The following is a 23,975-nucleotide window of genomic DNA, read 5'->3' as shown; positions in this document are numbered from 1 at the left end:
AAAGCACTCGAGACGTAAGCAGATTGAGGCTATCAAATATGAAGAGGTGGTATTCACGGATAATAATAATATAGGGCGTGCTATCTTTGAGCATTACATAAAACTTTTTTCAAACAGGCCTTTCAATATGCGCGATTTCAAAAATTTATTTTTGCAACGAATGCCACAGCTGTCGAGCGAAGTTAAAGAAATCTTAGAACGAGCTCTAACAGAACATGAAGCGATGAAGGCCATCGAAGACCTGAGTCCTGGCAAGTCGCCAGGACCTGACGGTCTTTGTGCCGCTTGGTACAAATTGTTTAAAGGCCACCTAGCTCCCATCTTAACAGCCGTTTTTAATGAAGCATACGAACTGAAAATACTTCCACCATCCCTTGGCCAGTCCCATACCGTATTAATACCGAATACAGAAGAGACCGAAAAGCTCAAGCAACTTTCCTCCTACAGACCCATAGCGCTTACTAACTGCGACTACAAAATATTGATGAAGGTGTTGGCATGACCGGTCCAGTCAGTTACTCAGGAAGTAGTCGGCCCACAGCAGACGTGTCGTATTCGTGTACGAACAATTTTCACTGACATCCATAAGATGAAGTGTGTGCTGGAGTGTTGTGACGCCATGTGCGATGCAGTAACGATCCTCCAGCTAGACTTGCAGAAAGCATTTGATTGTGTTTCTCACGAGATATTGCTTACCATTGTTGAACACGTTAATTTTGGCCACATAATGACTGAGGGGGAGACCATGGCGTACCGGAGCTCCTATACCAGACTTATAAATAATCAGACGTTGGGGGCCCCCATTAACGTGAAGCGCTCCGTTCGCCAGGGTTGTGTACTCAGTCCACTCCTGTTTTGTGTCTACATAGAAACGCTACGTCAGGCCATCATCGAAAATGAATATATTAAGGGCTTTTGTCTTCAATCAGCCGAGGTGAAGCTATTGGCATATGCTGACGATGTGGCTGTGTGCTGTAAAAATAAGCAGTGTGTTTTGAATACCGTTGGTATCGTCAGAAAGTTTGGTAACGTCACTAACAGCTTCGCTAACTGGCAGGAATGTTTGAGGTTTTGGCATGGAAGATGGGCGTCCACACCAGACCATTTTTCGAACGTCGCCTGGGTCACGACGCCAGTTAAGTACCTTGGAGCACCCCTTGATGCCTACAAGGACAGTAGCGAGTACTGGAAGGAGCCGACAAAATAACTAAAAGGAAAAGCCGACCGATGGAACGCCTGTCACTTGTCAATATTCGCGAGAGCTACAGCGTGCAACATGTTTCTCGTGAGAAAAATCTGGTACGTAATGCAGGTCCTACAGTGCTCCCGGATTAAAGTGCAGAAAATGCACCGCGTGTTCGCTGTTTTCGTGTGGGCATCAAGCTGGGATCGATGCAGCCGAGATAATCTCTTCTGGCGTGTGAAGAATGGCGGTCTGGGGTTGGCGCACCTCTGCTTGCGCCAACTGGTGAACAGGTTCTTCTTTTTTAGAGACACAAATGACCCATTTCTGCGCACCGTGATTCAACTGAGGCTATCAAGAGCACTTCCCGAATTTGTAGTAGGTACCGAAATAATGCCAGGATGTGTCCGTGGTTTCTTTCGGGAAATAGTTGAGTGTTTCATTTTTGCGTGTTCGTTTTTCAAGTGAATATTTGTGGAGTGCAAAACGGAAAAAGGTATACCGTGATTTGTGTGATAGTGTTTTGCTTGTACCCATGTACAGAGCCGTGTACAGTGGAGGCCCAGGCCGAGACGTATTGAAAAAGGTGAAGATGATGCCAGTTCAACCAGCCACGAAAGCTTTCTTCTTTAAACTACATACCAGTACCTTACCTGTTAAAAATCTTCCTGGAACAACGTGGGTTCTATACGCCACGGGGAACCCACTGCCTCATTTGTAAAAAACCGGAAAGCATAGATCATGTCTTCATCCACTGTTGGGAGGGGGTTTTCTTCTGGGACGTGTTGCAAAGAACTTTGAAAAAGGAGTTACCGATAGATCCACACGGAATCAGGTTTCTGGCAGTAAATGATGACGAAGGATTCCCGTACGACCTTATCACGCTTACGGGCCTCCACTGTTTATGTCGCGCAAGAATGGCGGGCTACCATTGTGACTCGGATGCCCGACCGGCACGTGTATACTTTCGAGAATGTATGCAGCGATATGTAGAAGTGCAGAAGTTGCAACAGCCTGTTCCTGAGTGGCTGCCGAGGGTTGAACCCCTGACAGCGCTCAAGGAATTTTAATACGACAGTGTTATGCCACAGCAGTGGACGGCAACGAATGTGTACATTACTGTTTCTTGTTCGGTTTTTGTATTCATTTTTTTCTTTTGTTTTTCTGTATATCATTTAAGGAATGTGTGTTGTGGTGACATGTCGAGGAGTGGCAATAAAGAAGAAAAAAAAAAAAAACGTGCGCTTCACACGCGCAATGCCCCCGGTTCGATCCCGGGCGGGAACAGTGCGTTACACTTTTGTTTTCTTTGCGAGCGCGAATACGCAGAAGAAAAGAGGGAGAGAAATAGCCCTCTCCGTGCTCCGTTCCCGTGGTGTAGTGGTTATCACGTGCGCTTCACACGCGCAAGGGCCCCGGTTCGATCCCGGGCGGGAACAGCGCGTTACACTTTTCTTTTCGATCGCGAATACGCAGAAGAAAAGAGGGAGCGAAATACGCCTCTTCGTCCTCCGTTCCCGTGGTGTAGTGGTTATCACGTGCGCTTCACACGCGCAAGGACCCCGGTTCGATCCCGGGCGGGAACAGTGCATTACATTTTCGTTTTCTTTGCGATCGCGAATACGCAGAAGAAAAGAGGGAATGAAATAGTCATCTCCGTTCCCGTGGTGGAGGTTCTACTTCCGTCTGCCGTACGGTGCGCACGCAGAATGTCTTGCTCCTCAGGGGCGGTTTCAGTGGCCCAGCTGGGTCGCGGCATCAGGTTGAACGATACGACATCGCCGGAATACCAGATCATTTTATCGCAGTTGCCTTCAGGTACGACCGTTACGAGTACTGCCTTTTACATGTTGATGTAAAGACAAGGCCATACCGTGTCGAACATTTCCGAGATGCTTTAGACCGTCTGCAGCTCATGCCGGAAGTTATGGCCCTAGGGGCGTATGAAATGAATCGCGTCTGGGCGATAACATTTAAAGACGGAAAAGCCAAGCAGAAGATTTTGACAGCCCCTGCCTTCAATGTTAAGGAGCAGCGGTGTGTTGTCATAGACCCCTGAAACCAAGACATCAGGATGAAGCTGTATTGGCTTCTGCACACCACACCGGACGAAGACGTGAGAACTGCCCTGGCGCCTTACGGCACTATTAGCGATATATCGAGGGAGAAGTGGCGTGTGGCAGGCTCTAATGACAAGGGTTCCCACACGCGTCTAGTGTCCCTGCGCCTGAAGGCTGGCTACACCGTGGAAGACCTGCCACACCAGCTCCGCGTCGGCGAAGACCATGCACTAGTGCATGTACCAGGGAGACCGCCACTCTGCCTCCGGTGCCACGGCACGGGTCACATACGGCGCGAGTGCCGAGTTCCACGCTGCGGGCTCTGCCGTAGCTATGGCCACGACGATACCCAGTGTGTGCGTAGCTACGCAATTGTAACAGGGTCCGGTAGAAATGACGCTGAGAACGAACACCTCATGGGCCAGGTCGATGCGGAGGAAACAACCAGCGGGGGTGGGATTGCATCAAGCTCTGGCGGCAAGCCATTAACGCAACCCTCTTTTGAAAACGCTGAAGGAAAGGACGACAGCCGGAAGAGCAAAGCCAAGGAGCTACAAGAAACAGCAGAAGATGATAAAGTCTCGGACAACACACGCGTTCCTGCGACCGTCATGGAAACCCATGAGTTCTAACTTAACAAGGAAGGCGCCAACAAAGACGGAGGCAAAAGCGGGACCTCAGCTGTCTCAAAGAGGCCGCGTGAACGGAATGAAGACGTCGGCAAGCGAGGCGAAGACAGCACTGGTGAGCCAGTCCTGAAGACACCAGTCATCAGAAGAAGTTCGCTTAAAGTAAAAACCAACGTGCCGCCAGACAAAAGGACCACAGCGACAGTGACCCTGCGTTAGCGGGGTTGCTGACCGGAATAGCACTTGACGGTTGAACTGGGTCGGACGAGCAGCGTTGTGTGTCGGCAATGTGTGCCTCCAAGGAACACGCTTCGGCCTCGTTTCACACAGTGAGGCCACTTCTTACAGAGCGGCGTGAGACTGTGAGTCTGAGTCCCAGAATCATGAATCTATCGCACTGCGGTCGGCTTGACCCCTCGCATTTAATGTCTTCTAAATTACCGTCAGCGCTTCGGATAGGTACTCTGAATGTAAGAGGGTTAACGGCAAGAAAGCGACAAGTACAGTTAAAGCGTCTGTTAATTGAAAATGATATCGACATCTTAGCGTTACAAGAATAAAAAATTGAGAGCGAGGATCAGGCTGACCGCATGGTTGATAATTATAAAGCAAATTTTAATGTCTGTGTATGCCATGCCATTGGGAAGTCGGGAGGATGTGTCATCTTTTTAAAACGGTCTATTAGTATTATTGAAGAAAGTGTCACAACTTCTCAAGATGGCAGATTAGAACTTTGTGATTTTTCTTTTCATGAAAAAAATGGCGAATTATTTGTGTATACGCACCTAATACATGTTCTGACAGAAAATGTTTTTTTGATTACGTAGCTAATTTTTTAAAGTGTGACAGAATTGTCGCGTTACTTGGTGACTTCAATTGCGTTTGCATGCCTGAAGACACGGTTAGTAATAATCCAGTTCGTGACAAAAGTGCGCTACAGCTTCGAGCTTTAACAGAGGACTGTGACCTTGTGGACGTTGGTGATGTTCTTCGCGGAAATCATGCGCAGTTCACACACTTTCAGCTTCAAAGCCACGCAAGGTTAGATCGCGTGTACATTTCGCAAAGTATCTTGGCTTTCTGTAGCAACTATATAGTGAAACACGTTAGCTTTAGTGACCATACTCTTGTAATATTCCAAGTAGGTAATAAAAGAAAAACAAGTGCGTTTAATTGGGACCATTGGAAGTTAAATGAAAACCTTTTGAAAGACGAAGCGTTTGTTAAACTGGTGAGCCAAAAGTGCAAAGAAGCTCTGATTAATGATACCACAAGCTTTACCGCGGTTCGGGAGAATTTTAAAACCGAAGTAAAAATGTGCGCAATTGAGAGGTCAAGCATCCTACGATATAAAGAAAAACAAAAAGAAAACGAGCTACAAGCCGCACTGGACTATCTTTTAAATGCCGATAGCACGATACCCGGATTGTTCAGAAAAGAAATCAAAGAAGTGGAAAGACCGATGGAATCCATTGCTGAGGAAAGATATAAAGGCGCCGTGGTAAGGGCACGTGCGGAATGGGTTTTGGTGGGAGAAACACCCACCAAACGCGCGCTAGGTGAAGAAAAGAGGTATGCTACCTAAAAGGAGATAAAAGAAATACGCTATCGTGGCACGGTTTCGTCAGACCAGAAGATTATCGAACTGGCCTTCCTTGAACGGTATCGGAGCTTGATGGGCAGCGAAGCAGAAGCGCAAGATCATTTTGTAAAAGATTTTCTGTCACTTATGCCCAAACTGGATGAGGACGTTAAAATTGGCCTTGAAAGGCCAATAGCAATAGAAGAAATTCAGAAAGCGATTGATGACCTCAGTAACGGCAAGACACCTGGACCAGATGGCATCGGGACTGCCTTTTATAAGTTTTTCAAAACAGAAATTTCAGAAATGCTTCACCGTACCATAACGGAGGCATATGACGTCAAACAAATGCCCATGTCTTTTAGGAAAAGCCATATTATACTTATACCGAAAACTGAAGACCGTGAAAGATTGCAGTCGGTAGAAAATTATAGGCCAATAAGTCTAAGAAATGTTGATTACAAAGTGTATATGAAGCTTATTGCAAAAAGACTTCAAACGGTAATTACCGATATTGTTGGTCCACACCAAACATGTGGAATAAGAGGAAGAAGTATCTTTAGCAATATTCATATGGCAAGAACAATTTTAGAGTGCTGTGACGCGTCATGTGGCCGTATAGCAATGATTCAGTTAGATTTGGAAAAAGCATTTGACAGGGTGTGTCATAACATACTTTTTGCATTGCTGGATTACGTAAATGTAGGAGCGGTAATAAGAGATGGTGTGAAAATGGCATACATTCATTGCCAGGCTAAAATCGTAATTGACGGGAAACTCAGCGAAGATATAGCCGTGCGTTCTAGTGTCCGTCAAGGATGTCCCGCATCAGCCTTGTTGTTTGCTATTTACTTAGAGCCCTTTTGTTTAAGAGTGTTGAGCAATGAAAAAATAACTGGTTATCAGTTTTTATCGCATGAAATAAATGTTTTGGCCCATGCAGAGGACATCGCGATTTTTTGTGAAAATAAAGAGAGCATGCAAGAGGCAGTCAGTGACGCAAGAGCTTTCTGTAGACTCACTGGAAGTGCCATTAGTTGGAAAAAGTGTCTAGGGTTTTGGCATGGGGAGTGGGATTCTAGGCCAGAACAGCTTGAGGGGATCAACTTTACCACTTCTCCGTCCAGGTATCTTGGCGTACCTTTAGGATGTTATCAGGAAAATACCGAACAGTGGACTGATCAAGTGGAACACGTTAGGACACAGACAACAAAATGGGGCGGATGCGACCTGTCGATATTTGCGCGCGCAACAGTTTGCAATGTGTTTCGTGGCGAAAATTTATTATATGCTACAGGTACTATGCTTGTCGCGAACGTGTGTGCAAAATATCCATAGAACCTTTGCTATCTTTCTCTGGAGATCGACTTGGAAGAGGACCGGCAGAATAAATCTTTCATTCTGTCAAGAAAGGCGGGCTTGGCCTTTCGCACTTGTTCCTTAAGCAACTTGCTTCGCGATATTTTTTCTTGCGTGATCAAAGTGATGGCTTTCTACGTACGGTCATGCAAGTGCGCCTGCGTGATGCACTACCACAGTACATTGTATCCTCTTTTTGTGCACCGCATGTAGCGGCAGAAAGATTTTTGAAAGTTGTTTATGCTGCTCGTTTTCTTGAAGTGCATTTTTCTAGGGATTATTTGTCATCAGTAAGCAAAAAACACTTGTATAAGGATATAGTTGATGTGCTATGCCTTGTACCTTTATATCGTGCAAAGGATGCATTAGGACCCGAACGGGATGTACTGAAACGTGTTAAAAGAATGCCTGTTAGAGCGTCAACTAAAAGATTTTTCTTCTTACTGCACAGTGGCACGCTCCCTGCTAAACCATGGTTAAAAGAAAAAGGTATCTATCTGCCTTGGGGTGTAAATTGTATGATATGTAACAAGCCAGAAACAATTGAACATATTTTCTTAGATTGCGCTGATTCAATTTTCTTGTGGGACGTCCTACAGAGGACGCTTAAAAAGGATTTTCCGCTAACGCCATTCGGAATTCGGTTCTTGCCATTTGCGCAAACAGGGGACGTGCCATATGATGTTATGATGTTGGTTACAATGCACAGTGTCTGGAAAACAAGAATGGATTTCAGACACGAGCATGTGGATCCCAAGCCAGCCAAGATATATTTTGCTGAAAATATTTCATATGTTAGAGATGTGCTAAAGGCTCTTAACGAGCCACCTGAATGGTTGCCCATAATCGAAAAGTTATTGGAGCTTAAACCTTACTAACCAAGCTACACGGGACGAGCTGAAAGTCCCGTTTTTAGTATGTATCGACATGTGTCCAGTTATGTTGAATTTAGAGTTTCGAATTCTTGTGTGACGTATAATTGACGAAATCCGTAAATAAAGAAAACAAATCCCGTGGTGTAGTGGTTATCACGTGCGCTTCACACGCGCAAGGCCCCCGTTTCGATCCCGGGCGGGAACAGTGCATTACACTTTTGTTTACTTTGCGATCGCGAATACGCAGAAGGAAAAGATGGAGAGAAATATAGCTCTCCGTGCTCCGTTCCCGTGGTGTAGTGGTTATCAGATGATTCTACTTCCGGCTACCGTTCTGTACGGACGTCGAATGTCGCGCTCCGTAGGGGCGGTGTTTGCGGCTATGCCAAGCCGCGGAAGCAGGATGCCTGCGTCCGTTGAACCGGAATACCATGTTGTTTTGCCGCCACTGCCTACAGGTTCGTGTGTTTTAAACACAGTTTTTCTTCACGGCGAGGTGAAAGCGAGACCATTTCGTGTCGAAGATTTTCGCGACACGCTGGCTCATCTGAAATTGCTGCCCGAGGTGGTCGCCTTGGGGGCATTCCAAATGAACCACGTCTGGGCGGTGACGTTCGAGAGTGCAGAGGCGACAAAGAAGATGCTGAAGTATACGGAAGTTCAAGTCAAGGAACGACGATGTTTGGTTGCGGATCCACACAACCGGGATGTCCGGGTTAAACTCCACTGGTTGCTGCACAATGTGCACGACGAACACGTACACGCCGCGTTTGCTCCGTATGGGAAAGTCACCGACGTCCAGAAAGAGCAATGGCGTGTACCAGGCATCACGGACAAGAGGTCATCTATGTGCACGGTGACCCTCAAGCTGAAGCCAGGCGTGACACTTGAGGATCTACTGCATTAGCTACGAGTAGCAGGCATAATGGCGCGAGTGGTCGTGCCAGGTCGTGCTCCACTGTGTCTTCGGTGCAACCGTACGGGGCACATCAGGCGCGAGTGCCGCGTGCCACGTTGCTCTGTGTGTCGACGCTTTGGCCACGAAGAAAGTCAGTGCGTGCGCACGTATGCAAACGTTGCGGGGCCAGCGAGAAGTGAGGAAGTCGTCAATGAGCACCTCATGGACGAAGTCGACACAGAGGAAAGTGCCAGCGCGTCAAGACCGTCTCTGTCGCCACTTTCAAAGAAAGACCCAGCCACAAATTCTACGAAACGAGATATAGAGCAGGTTGCGAGTGAAGCCATACCTACATCTGGCAAGCCTACATCAGTTAAGGACGCTGAAACAAGTAATGACGCAAGTACAAGCAAGAAACCCTCCGTAGCAACGAGTGAGGACGATTCAAGCGTAATGGACACTACGGAAATTAGCAAAGCAGCGGCAGCGGCCAAAAAAACGCACGAAGAAAGTGCCGGCGAAGAGCAGAAGGCGAGCACTCAAAGTGCGAACGAACCACCTGTGAAGACAGCAACTGGCCGGAGGCCAACCTTTAGACCAACGCCAACCATACCACCGGACAGAAAGGCGGCGGCGACACAGGGGACTTAAAGGGAAGCTGAAAGATTTTCCAGAAGAAATGAGTGAACATCTGTACATAATGGTTTTCAACCCTCCGAATTCGAATATCGTATCGAAATTGAGCGAAAGAAAGCGCAAATATATTTTATTTCGACGAAAAGTGCAGCAGCGGACACGCCCAGCTAGCGCATCTCGTTTACGCCTGTGATTGGTCGGGCGCCTCGTGACGTCAACACTAGTAACCGACCGCTGCCGCTACACATGAAGCGCGGTGCCAGGTAGTTTGGTGCTCTTTTTCTGAGACGGTAATGGAAAATTTAGAGAGACTGCGTTTTTCTGAGGAGTTCGGCGTTACTCCCTACATGTACGAGCCGATTGCGAAGAGCCGGCCTCTCGAAGAAGCAAACGATGCTGGTGCGAGCAGTGCTTTCGACGCGAACGAAAGCAAAGTCTTGGGATCTCCTCGTGTTGGAAATGCTCTTTGGTGAGTATGTTTTTTGCAAAGCGATCTAGTGATCTCGCCGATCTTTCGCCGATCTAGTGAGCTCGTTTCCGGTCAAACAACTGTAGTGTTGTGTTCCTGCATGCCTCCTCGCGGAACGTAAGTGGGGATGCGATCGTCGGCATTTGTGCGCTGTCCAAAGCTGTCGGCAATCTACAAAGACGGTTTAAACGCGTGAAAAGCTTCCCGGTTCATGCAGTACGTATAGTGACCTTCATCTGTTGACTACCACGCTGACTACCATTCACGTTGATTACCACTCACGTTGACTAACCACGCACGTTGACTACCACTCTACGTACACGCAGACGCACCAACAAAGGAACGCAGGGTCGATCGAAGCAGATTACGATGGCACGCACGCAGAAACAAGCGCGGTCAGGCATGGTCGCGGACGCTGCGAAGGAAAGAAACACTAGAGTTGACGTCACAACACCGCGGTTTCCGGTCTCCGCTCGCATCGTCAGCGTCAGCAGCCGCGCGCGGCATTCGACGGGGGACGGAGCTACTGCGCAATTTCAACCGACGATTACGTCGCTCCTAATTGAAAAAAAAAAAAAACAAATTTTACCTACATGGTTTATAAGGTTCCCGCATCCGTATATGAGCGTCTTATTGAATTCGACAGACTCTTCAGCTTCCCTTTAACAGGTCGTACGTTCGCGTGTTTTTGCCCGTTGCGGGCGGGGAGGGTTGTCGGGAAGGGGGGGGTGGAAAATGCTGCTACTTCTGAGCTGCCGATGGAAGTCCAGTCAACAGTGCAGGCTGAACGCAGACTCGCCACGGTAATGTGAGTGACCCTTCGTCACTGACGAGAGCTGTAAATTTATTGGGATCTATCGGCCTTGATCTCTTTCCCGTAGAAATGGCGATACGCATTGAAACACCCTTACGCGTAGGCACGATTAACGTGCGGGGACTTACGGCAAAGAAGCAGTACCAGCTTAATCGCCTGTTCATCGAAAATAATCTGGACATTATTGCTGTACAAGAGACAAAGATTGAAACTGAGGAAGGGACCGAACGCCTAGTTTAAACGTTCATGTCTAGATATTATGTGTGTGTTTCTCATGCTGCTGGTAGAGCAGGGGACTGCGTGCTCTTTCTTCGCCATAATATTGGTATAAATGTGGAAAACGTTGAAGGACATAATTTAGAGGATATAGGCGACGTTTTAGCCAATAATTTTACACCTCTGTTCACTCATTTTCAAGGGGACAGCCATGCCAGACTGGATCGTGTCTATGTTTCTGGGGAAGCGTTGCCATTGCGCAGTGATTATGAAGTCAAACATGTTTATTTTAGCGACCACAGTTTGGTCCGTTTTTCGCTTGGTCCAAAGAAGCCATCAAGTTTCAACTGGGGTCTGGAAATTCAATGAAAAATTGCTGCAGGACGAAATATTTATTGAAAAAATTCAAGATAGCATTCAAGAGCTGTTATCGGGTGATCACAGTGACTGCACAGAAAGGTGGGAGTGTTTTAGGCAAGCAACAAAGTTAATAGCCATAGAAAGCTCCAGCGTTTTGCACCACCAAGAAAAAAGAAAAGAAAGGGAATTACAAAGTGAGCTCAACCTTTATTTAAGTATGGAAAGCATCCGTCCTGGTTGTTTCGCTAAAGAAATAAAGCGAACGAAAGCACAGTTGGAACTTGTCGATTAGGAAAAATATCGGGGCGCAATTATTCGCGTGCGTGCAGAACATCTATGGTGCGGAGAACAACCTACAAAGCGCTCGTTTTCGGGTGAAAAAAGTTATGCCACTCGAAAGGAGATAAATGCGATAACATACCGAAATGAAATAGTACGTGATAAGAAAACCATCCAACTTGCCTTTGTGGAATATTACAGCGAACTCTTAGGACATGAAACGCAATGCGAACAGGGGTTCGAAAATGAATTCTTACACCTTTTGCCAAGTCTAGATGATGAACAGCGAAATAGATTAGAAATGCCAATAAGCATCAAGGAAATAGAGCAGGTTATAGATTACCTGAGCCCTGGGAAAACGCCAGGACCTGATGGACTGAGTGGATCATTCTATAAAGCTTTCAAAACAGATATAGCTGCAGCTCTTTATAACGTTATCACAGAAGCCTATGAAAATCGGGTACTGCCACCGTCGTTTCGCGAGAGTCATATTGTCCTGATACCCTAAACTACCGATCCCTCATCACTCCTATCCGTGCGAGCCTACCGACCAATCAGCTTAACAAACTCAGACTATAAGACATACACTAAAGTTTTGGGCAGAAGGCTACAGAGTATAATAACACGATTGATAGGGCCACATCAAACATGTGGCATTAAGGGGAGGTCAATAACTACAAACGTACACGTAGCAAGAACAGTACTTGAGCATTATGACGACTTTTCTGGTAGGGTGGCCATGTTACAATTGGACCTAGAAAAAGCGTTCGATAGAGTGACACACACAATTCTTTTCAATGTTTTGGAGCGCGTGAATGTGGGAACAATCTTAACAGAAGAGATCAGAATGTGCTATGCAGACGTTTCCACAAAGGTAATCGTTAATAGAACACTCTCTCCCAGCATTGCCGTCAGGTCTTCCGTAAGACAGGGATGTGGTTTATCGCCTCTACTGTTTGCCCTATATCTCGAGCCACTGTGTCTAAAGATAATAAAAGAGAGCCATGTCCGGGGTTTTAGAGTGGGTTACAGTGAGGTAAAATTGTTAGCATACGCGGATGACGTCGCTGGCTTTTGTGATGACAAGCAAAGTGTAAGCAATACTGTTAATGTTGTGACAAAGTATTGTAAAATGACAGGGAGTGTAATTAATTGGGGCAAGTCGATTGGGATATGGTATGGACAATGGGAGGACACACCTTCACTTTTTGCAAAAATGCAGTGGACGAATATGCCTACCAAGTACCTTGGGGTACCTCTGCAACATCACCAGGACACCAAAGATTATTGGCAAGGAGAGGTCGAAGAAATAAAGGCGAAAACGGCAAGGCTGGGTGGGAGAGAACTATCAATGTTCACAAGAGCAACAGTGTGTAATGTGTTTTTAGTGGCCAAAATTTGGTATGTTTTACAAGCATTGTGCGCATCAAGAGTCAGCATACAAAGAATACACCGGCAGTTTGCCATTTTCATTTGGGGTTCCGTATGGGAGCGCTCTAGTCGCACTAATTTGTTCAGAACTGTGAAAACTGGGGGCCTAGGGTTGGTTCATCTCTTTTTAAGAGAAGTCGTGTCGAGATTTTTGTTCCTACTTGATCAGAAAGATGCATTTTTGTGCACAGTCCTTCAAAGACGTTTGAGAAACGCGTTGCCTCAATTCGTTGTGTCCTCCGATTACAGCACAGGACCTAGGCTCAGAGGCTTCCTGCGAGAAGTCGTATTGGCCTTTGACTTCCTACATAAGCGCTTTTCGTTGAATTACCTTGCATCTGTTAAACGGAAAAGACTGTACAAAGATTTACTTGATGTATCATTGCCAGTGCCTGTCTATCGTTCAATGTACCACGTTGAATCCAGAGGAAGAAATGTGCTCAAGCGAGTGAAGCGGATGCCGATACGGTCATCCGCAAAAACCTTTTTCTTCCAATTACACAGTGGAACGCTCCCAGTGAAGCCATGGCTAAGAGAAAGGGGAATCTTTGTGCCGTGGTCTGTAAACTGCTCAAGATGCAGGCAACCAGACACGATTGAGCAGATCTTTCTTGAGTGTTCAGATGCAATGTTCTTGTGGGACATACTACAAAGAACGTTGAAAAAGGAATTACCGATAACACCGTACGGCATCAGCTTCTTGCCAACTGAAAACGCAGATATGCCATGTGACATGTTTATGGCAATATGTTTACATAGCCTGTGGAAAACAAGAATGGATGAGCGTCATGAGAGGCTTGTTATTCATCCTGCGAGAGAGCATTTTATTGAAAGCGTGCTATATCTGCGTGAAGCTTATAAAACGAGAACAGAACCACCCGAATGGATGCATATATAGGATGAACTAGTATTTATCAAGTGTTTTTAACTATTCGCAAGGGCGCAAGACGTTCGTTACTTTTACCATTATAAAGTGTATGTGTTTATGTCGTATGTGTACGTCGAAGACCGGCAATAAAGAAAAAAAAAGTGTAGTGGTTATCACGTGCGCTAAATAAGCGCAAGGCCCCCCGGTTCGATCCCGGGCGGGAACAGTGCGTTACACTTTTGTTTTCTTTGCGATCGCGAATACGCAGAAGAAAAGAGGGAGAGAAATATACGTCTCCGTGCTCCGTTCCCGTGGTGCAGTGGTTATCACGTGCGCTTCACACGCGCAAGGCCCCCGGTTCGATCCCGGTCGGGAACAGTGCGTTACGCTTTTGTTTTCTTTGCGATCGCGAATACGCAGAAGAAAAGAGGGAGAGAAATATACCTCTTCCTGCTCCGTTCCCGTGGTGCAGTGGTTATCACGTGCGCTTCACATGCGCAAGGATCCCGGGCGCGAACAGTGCGTTACACTTTTGTTTTCTTTGCGATCGCGAATACGCAGAAGAAAAGAGGGAGAGCAATATACTTCTGCGTGCTCCGTTCCGGTGGTGTAGTGGTTATCACGTGCGCTTCACACGCGCAAGGCCCCCGCTTCGATCCCGGTTGGGAACAGTGCGTTACACTTTTGTTTTCTTTGCGATCGCGAATACGCAGAAGAAAAGAGGGAGAGAAATATACCTCTGCGTGCTCCGTTCCCGTGGTGTAGTGGTTATCACGTGCGTTTCACACGCGCAAGGCCCCCGGTTCGATCCCGGGCGGGAACAGTGCGTTACACTTGTTTTCTTTGCGATCGCGAATACACAGAAGAAAAGAGGGAGAAAAATATACCTCTGCGTGCTCCGTTCCCGTGGTGTAGTGGTTATCACGTGCGCTTCACACGCGCAAGGCCCCCGGTTCGATCCCGGTCGGGAACAGTGCGTTACGCTTTTGTTTTCTTTGCGATCGCGAATACGCAGAAGAAAAGAGGGAGAGAAATACACCTCTTGTGCTCCGTTCCGGTGGTGTAGTGTCTTCTTAACCTTCAGAAGCCCCTTCGTCTAGGCACTTTAAACGTTCGCGGTATGGCGAGCAGGAGACGCCAGTACCAATTAAGCCGGCTTTTTCAAGAAAATGATTTAGATATTGTCGCCGTGCAAGAAACAAAGGTGGAAGGCCAGGAACAGACGGACCGCATGGTGCAACCATTTAGAGCAATGTATAACGTCTGCGTGTGTCATGCGGTTGGAACTTCTGGAGGATGCGCACTCTTTATTCGTAACAGTGCTGGAATTGTAGAGGAACAAGTTATTATATGTGGAACTGGCCGATTTGTCATACTTGATTGTTCTTTTTCTGGCTTTAAGTGGCGCATTTTGTGCGTGTATGCTCCAAATGATGAATGTGCTCGTAGAATTTTTTTTCAACAGCTAGAAGAATACCTGAAGTGCGAGCGATACCTTATATTGATGGGGGATTTCAACTGTGTGTGCAGAGCACAAGACCGAGCTAATCAAATGAAACGAAGGGATACGAGCGCACAGTTTTTAAACATACTTGTGAATGATTATGAATTAGAAGATGTCGGTATTCTGTTGTCGACAGGCAAAGCTTCCGTTTATACGCACTATCAAGGTGAAAGTCATGCGCGATTAGACCGAGCTTATATTGCAATGCAGCTCGTGCCATTGTGTCAAAGTTACGAGATTAAACATGTATCCTTTCCTGATCATAGTCTAGTGACGTTTGGTTTAGGGCAAAAACGAAAAGAAACGAAATTTAATTGGGATCTTTGGAAGTTTAATACCAAACTGCTAGATGATGATAGCTTTATCAGAGATATAAGTGAAATGATTAATTCCTCTATGACAGCGCAAACTAATCACTGTATTGAAACATGGGAAACTCTCAAAACTGATGTTAAGAGAAAAGCGATAGAAAAAGCTACTGCGCTGCGCCGCAAGGAAAAACAAGAAGAAAAAGAATTAACAAGCGAACTAGAATTGCTCATGTCTACAGAATGTCAGAACGCTGGATCTTGCATGAAGCAGATAAAAGAAACAAAAAGTAAGCTCGAACTTATCGACCAAGAACGATACAAGGGAGCCATGGTACGAGCGCGAGCGGCACGATTGTGGAATGGAGAAACGCCTACTAAACGGGCGCTAAGTGACGAGAAGAGATATGCGACAAAAAAATGAAATACAAGCAATAATATATCAAAACGAGGAAACTTCCGAACCTACAATGATAGAGCGAGCATTCGTAGATTATTATCGTGAACTGTTTGGGAACAAGAAAAAAATAATAGAAGGGTTTGAGCGATATTTTCTTCATCTTATGCCACGTCTAGAAGATGACATTAAAGCAAGCCTGGAATTTCCAATCACATTGCGAGAAATTGAAGACGCTATAGATGGACTTGGTGCAGGAAAGGCTCCCGGGCCTGATGGTTTAGGTGCGCCCTTTTACAAGACTTTCAAATGTCAGCACAGCCAATTATTGCATAATGTCTTCAAGGAAATGTATGCAACACAGCGAATGCCGCCATCGTACCGAACGGCTCATACAGTGCTAATCCCTAAGTGCGAGGATCCGGTTAAACTGATGTCAGTAAAGTCTTATCGACCAATAAGCCTCACGAACTGTGATTACAAAATATTCACGAAAGTGTTAGCAAACAGACTTCAAAGTGTTGTAACGCGACTAGTGGGACCGCATCAAACATGTGGAATCGAGGGCAGGACAATTTCCACCAATACACATGTAGCTCGCTGTGTTCTTGAGTGCTGTGATGCTCTCTCATGTCGGGTTGCAGTGTTGCAACTAGATTTGGAGAAAGCGTTTGACAATGTGTCACATGAAGTACTATTTTCAATATTAGAATATCTTAATGTCGGCGGACTGATATTAGAAGGAGTAAAAATGGCCTACTCAGAGTGCAGCACACGCATCATTATAAACAAGAAGTTAAGTGAACCAATCCAGCTTCTCTCCAGTGTGAGGCAGGGATGTGCAATTTCCTCATTACTTTTTGATATTTACTTGGAACCTTTCTGCTTGAGTTTAATTAATAGTCAAAGTGTACGCGGTTTTATGCTTGGAACGGCGGAAGTCAAGGTCCTCGCATACGCTGATGACATTGCTGTCTTTTGCAAAGATGCCGAAAGTATCAAAGAGGTGGTTAGGTTGACTGGCGAGTTTTGCAAGGAATCTGGCTGCAAGATCAATTGGGAGAAGACCGTAGGTTTCTGGCATGGAGAGTGGAGCGAGAAGCCTGAATTATTTGCTGGCATCCAATGGACAGCAATGCCAACAACGTACTTAGGTGTCCCATCACAATGTTATGAAGACACCGAACTGTATTGGAACGAGGAAACAGAACGCTTGAAAGAGAAGACGCAGGGATGGCAAGGTCGAAATTTGTCAATGTTTGCCCGTGCAACTACTTGCAATCTATTCTTAGTTGCCAAGTTATGGTGTGTTATGCAAGTATTGTTTATGTCGCGTACTAACCTACCAAAAATTAATAGAGTCTTTGCAGTGTTTATTTGGGGAGGAAGTTGGGAACGAACGAGTCGAACTAACCTGTTTTTGTCCGTCAGAAAAGGTGGTCTTGGTCTGTCACACCTGTTTATCAGACAGATTGTGTCGCGTTCTATATTTTTAGGAGATCAGTGTGACCCATTTCTGCGTACAGTTATGCAAGTTTGTTTACACAATGCACTACCTGAATTCATCGTCTCTACAAATAAGACTGCGATGCGCCGTATAAAAGGTTATTGGCGCGAGGTTGTTGTAGCCTTTCGTATGCTTAAAGTAAGGTTTTCCATAGAATACTTGAGTACAGTAAAAAAGAAAAAGTTCTACAAGGATTTGCTGGATGTTATGTTACCTCTGCCAGTGTACAGAAGCATATACACTGAAGGCTGTGGACAAGACGTCTTAAAACGGGTTAAAGTAATGCCGATACGACCGCATGTAAAATCCTTTTTCTTCAAGCTCCATACAAACACTCTACCTATAAAAACGTGGCTACAAGATAAAGGAATGGTTGTACCGTGGACAGTCAACTGCATACTGTGCCAAAAACCAGAGACAATAGAACATGGATGTATTGAATGCTGGGATCCCATATTTCACTGGGACATCCTTCAGCGAACTATCAAAAACGACTTACCTATTACACCACATGGAATCCGATACTTACCAGTTGAGAATCACGGCGACATTCCCTACGACATGATAATGATACTCAGCCTCCATAGTATATGGAAAACCCGAATGTCGGTAAGACATGCCGACACTAACGCTCGGCCTGTAAAGGAAAATTTTATTGAACATGTAGCGTATATGCGAGAGCTGTATCGAGCCCAGCCAGAAACACCTGATTGGGTTACACTGTTTGATGAGTTGATCAATTTCAAAAGTTTTTGAGATCCTTCTGTTGTTTCTGTATGATGTAAACAGGCAATAAAAAAAAAGTTCCGGTGGTGTAGTGGTTATCACGTGCGCTTCACATGCGCGAGGCCCCCGGTTCGATCCCGGGCGCGAACAGTGCGTTACACTTTTGTTTTCTTTGCGATCGCGAATACGCAGAAGAAAAGAGGGAGGAAATATACCTCTGCGTGCTCCGTTCCGGTGGTGTAGTGGTTATCACGTGCGCTTCACACGCGCAAGGCCCCCGGTTCGATCCCGGGCGGGAACAGTGCGTTACACTTGTTTTCTTTGCGATCGCGAATACGCAGAAGAAAAGAGGGAGAGAAATATACCTCTCCGTTCCCGTGGTGTAGTGTTGATCACGTGCGCTTCACACGCGCAAGGCCCCCGGTTCGATCCCGGTCGGGAACAGTGCGTTACGTTTTTCTGTTCTTTGCGATCGCGAATACGCAGAAGAAAAGAGGGAGAGAAATATACCTCTTGTGCTCCGTTCCGGTGGTGTAGTGGTTATCACGTGCGCTTCACACGCGCAAGGCCTCCGGTTCGATCCGGGGCGGGAACAGCGCGTTACACTTTTGTTTTCTTTGCGATCGCGAATACGCAGAAGAAAAGAGGGAGAGAAATATACCTCTTCGTGCTCCGTTCCCGTGGTGTGAGGATTCTACTTCCGGCCGTGATAGCAAACGGACGCGTGTGGAATGTGCTCCGCCGGAGCGGTATCAGCGGCCCAGTCGGGCCGCGGAAACAGGTTTTTTGCTGATGAAGCCCTGGACTATCAAGTTATTCTGCCGTCGCTGCCAACAGGTGCGTCTGTAGCGAATACTGTTTTTCTCCACGGGGATTTGAAAGCCAGGCCTTACCGTGTAGAAGATTTTCGGGACACGTTGGTTCATCTCGGAGTGCTTCCTGAAGTGATAGCTTTGGGGGCGTTCCAGATGAACCATGTTTAGGCCGTCACGTTTAAAAGTGCAGAAGCTACGAAGATAGTTCAGCACAATGCGTTGGCGGGCTAGTTGGTTCGAATCCATGAATACTTTGTTTAGCGCAAAACGACAGAGACAAGAAAGACGACAGGACAAAGCGCCTTGTCCTGTCGTCTTTCTTGTCTCTGTCGTTTTGCGCTAAACAAAGTATTCATAGCTACGAAGAAGATGGTAGAAATTGGGGAAGTTCTGGTCAAGGAGAAACGGTGCCTTGTGGTTGACCCCGAAAATCAAGAAGTGCGCATCAAGCTTTACTGGGTGCTACATAATGTTCCGGACGAAGAAGTGCGCTCTGCTCTAGCACCGTACGGGAAAGCAAGCGATATCTACAAGGAGCGCTGGCGAGTGCACGGAATAGCTGACAAAGGCTCGTCTACGCGCACGGTTGGTCTGAAGCTCAAGCCTGGTGTAACTCTAGAAGATTTACTCCATCAGTTGCGCGTTGCAGGAATCATGGCTCTACTCGTTGCGCCGGGACGCCCACCGCTTTGCTTGAGGTGCCATGCCACAGGCCATATCAGGCGCGACTGCCGGGTACCGCGTTGTGCCAAATGTCGGCGATATGGCCACGATGAAAGCGTCTGCGTGCGAACCTACGCAAACGTGGCCGGAGTCAAAGCAAGCGATGAACTGTCGACGGAACATCTAATGGACGAGGCAGACGCGGCCGAAACTACCCCCGAGGCAGACAGCTCGCGAACTATTGGTGCAACAAACGTGTCACATGTGAAGCAAAAGGCTGCACTCATTATTGCGGAAGACACAGCCATCGCTTCAACAGAGGCTGTAGAGACACAGGCGATGGGCGCTCCAACGAGCCAACACATTGCACCTGGCGCGAGTGTCGAGCAAAGCCCTGAGACTACAGACGTCATTATGGCAAGTACCAGCAGCCCTGCACCAAAACGACTCCATGAGGACGGCAAAGAAGGGCACAAGACCGACCAGAATGCAACGGATGAGCCGCCTGTGAAAACGACACCCCATCGAACGACTACGTTTAAACCCGCACCGAAAATACCGCTCGAGCCACGGCCCGAGCGGAAACCGCCGGCCCCGCCGGCGATGTGACAAGGTGTCGAGCCTTCTTTTTTTCCAACCGGACACTATCAGCGGAAGGGACGTCGTCACGGCGAAGTCTAAATTCTAATCAAAATGGCTGGAACGACTGGGATTTTCTATAAAAATGTGAGTGTTTTGTCGTCTTGTGATAAGCAAGGGATACTATGCCGTTTGTGTTTATAAAAATAATGGCTGTTACTCTCCAAACGCCTCTTTATGTAGGCACTCTTTACGTGCGGGGCCTGTCGACACGGAGAAAACAATACCAGCTGAGTCGACTTTTTATGGAAAATGAATTGGACGTAATTGCCATACAGGAAACGAAGATCGAAAGTCAGGAAGGAACAAACCGCATGGTTGAACCTTTTAGGGCGTACTACAATGTATGCGTTGCGCATGCAGTAGGTACAGCCGGTGGTTGTGCGCTGTTCTTGAAGCACTCCACAGGTATATCTGTTGATAGTGTGTGCGCGTGTGACACTGGACGACTTATTGTATGTGACATAACGTTGCAAGCCCAGAAGTTCCGAATAGTTTGTTTACATGCCCCAAATGCACCAAGTGAGCGCAGATTGTTTTTTGAAAGTGTTGAACATCATCTGAATTGTGACAGGGCAATTATAATGATGGGGGACTTTAATTGCGTATCCAGAGTAGAAGACAGAACAAGAGATGCACCGATACGAGATGCGAGTGTGTCGGTACTAAATGCGCTGACTGAAGGTCACCTGTTAGAAGATGTAGGGGGCTTCCTCTCAAATGGCACATTGCCTCGGTTTACCCACTACCAGGGGGACAGCCACGCTAGATTAGATCGTATTTATGTTTCGGCAGATTTGGCACCCGTCTGCAATAAGTATGACATTAAAAACGTTTTCTTTAGCGACCATAGTTTGGTTGTGTGCGCGCTAGGTCCGAGGAAACCGGCGACATTTCTCTGGCAGCTGTGGAAATGCAATGTTAAACTCCTCAATGATGAGGTATATATGAAGGAAACAAAAGGAAAAATTGGAGACCTACTGGCAAATGAACCGGAGTGTTATGCGGAGGCGTGGGAACATGTTAAGGAAAACGCAAAAATCTCAGCCATCGAAAGAGTCGGGGCATTGCGGAGGAAGCAAAACAAAGAAGAAACTGAGCTCCAAAGCCAGCTTGATTTTTATTTGAATGCAGAAGCTAGAGCCCCGGGTAACTTTGCCAGAGAAATAAAAGAAATTAAAACCAAACTAGAAATTAATACAGAAAAGTACAGGGGTGCAGTTGTACGAGCGCGTGCGGAAAAAATGTATATGGGTGAAACCCCGACCAAACGCGCTCTATCAGATGAAAAAAGCTATGCGTCGCGCAACGAAATAAAAGCGATAATGTACAGAGATGAAGTTGTGCAAGACGAGGAACTGATACGTCGCGCATTTGTTGATTATTATCGGGATTTAGTTGGCCACGAACCACAGATTGTGGAAGGTTTTCAATGCGATTTCTTGAGACACATGCCAAAACTTGAAGCAGAAGTTAAAACGAATCTCGAAGCACCAATCAGTGTTGCAGAAATTGAGGGGGCAATCGATGAATTGAGTGCAGGGAAATCGCCAGGCCCTGATGGTTTCGGCTCAGAATTCTACAAGGCTTTTAAAACTGAGATAGCAGTTGTCCTGCATAACGTAATAAAGGAGGCATACAGAACAAAGAAGTTGCCTCCTTCTTTCAGGCAGAGCCATGTTGTACTTTTTCCAAAAACAGAGGATCCTGCTGCCTTGCTCTCTGTACGAGCGTATCGACCGATAACTCTAACGAACACGGACTACAAGATCTTCGCTAAAGTTTTGGGTAGGAGACTGCAAAGTGTTATAACCAGGCTTGTGGGGCCGCATCAGACTTGCGGCATAAAAGGAAGGTCCATTGTAACAAACATACACGTGGCTAGAACCGTCCTGGAGTGTTGTGATGCGTACTGCGGTAAGGTCGCCATGGTACAACTGGATTTAGAGAAGGCATTCGACAGAGTTGTGCATAGTCTTTTTCAACATTCTAGAACACATCAATGTCGGGAAGGTCCTATCAGAAGGTATAGAAATGTGTTACGCAGACATTTCTAGCAGGATTAAAATTAATAAATCATGAACTGCCAGTTTCCAGATAAAGTCCTCTGTTAGGCAAGGATGCCCTTTGTCTCCTTTACTGTTCGCGCTGTACCTGGAGCCTTTCTGTTTGAAAATCATGTCATCGAGTGCAATAAAAGGTTTTAGGTTGAGCACAAGCGAGGTTAAGCTACTTACGTACGCTGACGATATTGCAGTTTTCTGTTCTGACCAAGAAAGTGTCAGGAATGCCATCAGTGTGGCGAAGAGTTTTTGTAAAGTGACCGGAAGCGTTATCAACTGGAGCAAATCTTTGGGCTTTTGGCATGGGGATTGGGACGACACCCCGGACGTCTTTGAAAGCATGCAGTGGACGGTTTCGCCAACGAAATACCTCGGGGTGCCTTTAAATCACTACAAAGACACTAGTGATTATTGGAGAAATGAAGCGGAACAAATAAAAGAAAAATCGACCAAATTTGGAGGGAGAGACTTATCTATATTTGCAAGGTCAACAGTATGTAGCCTTTTTCTTGTAGCCAAGATTTGGTACGTTCTGCAAGTACTGTGTGCGACGAGAGCAAGCATTCAAAGACTCCACAGGGTGCTAGCAGTGTATATATGGGGATCAACTTGGGAACGTACAAGCCGTACAAATTTATTGCGGTCAGTGAAAAGTGGCGGACTGGGCTTGGCGCATTTATTTCTAAAACAGGTGGTGTCCAGATTTCTCTTTATGCGAGAGCAAAGCAATGCTTTCCTACGTACTGTGATTCAAATGCGATTGTGTGACGTTATGCCAGCGTTTATTGTGTCGTCTGATCGGGTTGATGGGCCGAAAGTACGAGGCTTCCTGCGAGAAGTCGTCTGGCCTTACGAGTTCCTCGCAGCACGGTTCTCATTACAGTATCTAAGCAATGTCACACGAAAGAAACTGTACAAAGATGTTGTTGATGTATGTATGCCGGAACCACTGTATCGCACCATGTTGTCAACAGGAGCAGGCAAAGACGTACTGAAAAGGGTGACGCGGATGCCAGTACGGTCCACGATGAAAACGTTCTTCTTTTTACTTGCACACCGGAACTCTGCCCGTTAAACCGTGGTTAGAGCAGAAGGGTATCTTCGTGCCTTGGACGATAAACTGCCAATTGTGCAAGCAACCAGAAACTATCGACCATATTTTTCTTGATTGCGTAGATGCCACCTTCTTATGGGACATACTGCAACGTACTTTAAAAAAAGAGTTACCGATTATCCCATATGGCATCCGCTTTCTCCCAACCGATAATGATGAAGGGGTGCCGTATGACATGTTTATGCCTTTATGTCTTCACAGCATCTGGAAAACAAGAATGACAGTGTATCATGCAGATATGAACGTCCAGCCAGCCAGAGAGTACTTCAAAGAAAGTATCGCGTTTATTCGTGAGATATATAAAGCACGGATTGATCCACCAGCATGGATGCCTGTATTAGATGCTCTTGTCAACCTGAAGCGGTTTTAAATACCCACGCTTGCCCAAAGCGGGCAAGCGTTTTTAATTACTTTATGTAGTGTGAATTTGTGATTGTATCGCTTTGTTTCAATCCTGTGAAAGGTAATTAAAAAAAAAAGTTCCCGTTGTGTAGTGGTTATCACGGCATTCTACTTCCGGCAGCCGACCTGTACGGACGTGTGGATCATGGGCTCCGAAGGAGCGGCTTTTGCGGCCACC

The 23,975-nt window shown here is 46.4% G+C and overlaps 11 non-coding genes across 11 annotated transcripts; all 11 read left to right on the top strand.

Moving 5' to 3' along the window:
- The first annotated feature begins 2,549 nt into the window (after positions 1-2,549).
- Positions 2,550-2,622, top strand: TRNAV-CAC (transfer RNA valine (anticodon CAC)). Its single transcript has one exon. It is a non-coding gene; the product is annotated as a tRNA-Val (tRNA).
- A 74-nt stretch (positions 2,623-2,696) lies between these two features.
- Positions 2,697-2,769, top strand: TRNAV-CAC (transfer RNA valine (anticodon CAC)). The gene has a single exon. It is a non-coding gene; the product is annotated as a tRNA-Val (tRNA).
- A 5,051-nt stretch (positions 2,770-7,820) lies between these two features.
- On the top strand, positions 7,821-7,893 carry TRNAV-CAC (transfer RNA valine (anticodon CAC)). The gene has a single exon. It is a non-coding gene; the product is annotated as a tRNA-Val (tRNA).
- A 6,071-nt stretch (positions 7,894-13,964) lies between these two features.
- Positions 13,965-14,037, top strand: TRNAV-CAC (transfer RNA valine (anticodon CAC)). The gene has a single exon. It is a non-coding gene; the product is annotated as a tRNA-Val (tRNA).
- Positions 14,038-14,257: 220 nt separating this feature from the next.
- On the top strand, positions 14,258-14,330 carry TRNAV-CAC (transfer RNA valine (anticodon CAC)). Its single transcript has one exon. It is a non-coding gene; the product is annotated as a tRNA-Val (tRNA).
- Positions 14,331-14,409: 79 nt separating this feature from the next.
- TRNAV-CAC (transfer RNA valine (anticodon CAC)) lies at positions 14,410-14,482 on the top strand. The gene has a single exon. It is a non-coding gene; the product is annotated as a tRNA-Val (tRNA).
- Positions 14,483-14,559: 77 nt separating this feature from the next.
- Positions 14,560-14,632, top strand: TRNAV-CAC (transfer RNA valine (anticodon CAC)). The gene has a single exon. It is a non-coding gene; the product is annotated as a tRNA-Val (tRNA).
- Positions 14,633-18,178: 3,546 nt separating this feature from the next.
- TRNAV-CAC (transfer RNA valine (anticodon CAC)) lies at positions 18,179-18,251 on the top strand. Its single transcript has one exon. It is a non-coding gene; the product is annotated as a tRNA-Val (tRNA).
- A 78-nt stretch (positions 18,252-18,329) lies between these two features.
- TRNAV-CAC (transfer RNA valine (anticodon CAC)) lies at positions 18,330-18,402 on the top strand. The gene has a single exon. It is a non-coding gene; the product is annotated as a tRNA-Val (tRNA).
- A 70-nt stretch (positions 18,403-18,472) lies between these two features.
- On the top strand, positions 18,473-18,545 carry TRNAV-CAC (transfer RNA valine (anticodon CAC)). The gene has a single exon. It is a non-coding gene; the product is annotated as a tRNA-Val (tRNA).
- Positions 18,546-18,623: 78 nt separating this feature from the next.
- Positions 18,624-18,696, top strand: TRNAV-CAC (transfer RNA valine (anticodon CAC)). Its single transcript has one exon. It is a non-coding gene; the product is annotated as a tRNA-Val (tRNA).
- Positions 18,697-23,975: the final 5,279 nt, after the last annotated feature.

Source organism: Dermacentor andersoni, chromosome 1, assembly GCF_023375885.2.
Source record: "Dermacentor andersoni chromosome 1, qqDerAnde1_hic_scaffold, whole genome shotgun sequence".
Classification (NCBI taxonomy): Eukaryota; Metazoa; Arthropoda; class Arachnida; order Ixodida; family Ixodidae; genus Dermacentor; species Dermacentor andersoni.
This window is presented reverse-complemented; position numbering and strand designations above follow the sequence as displayed.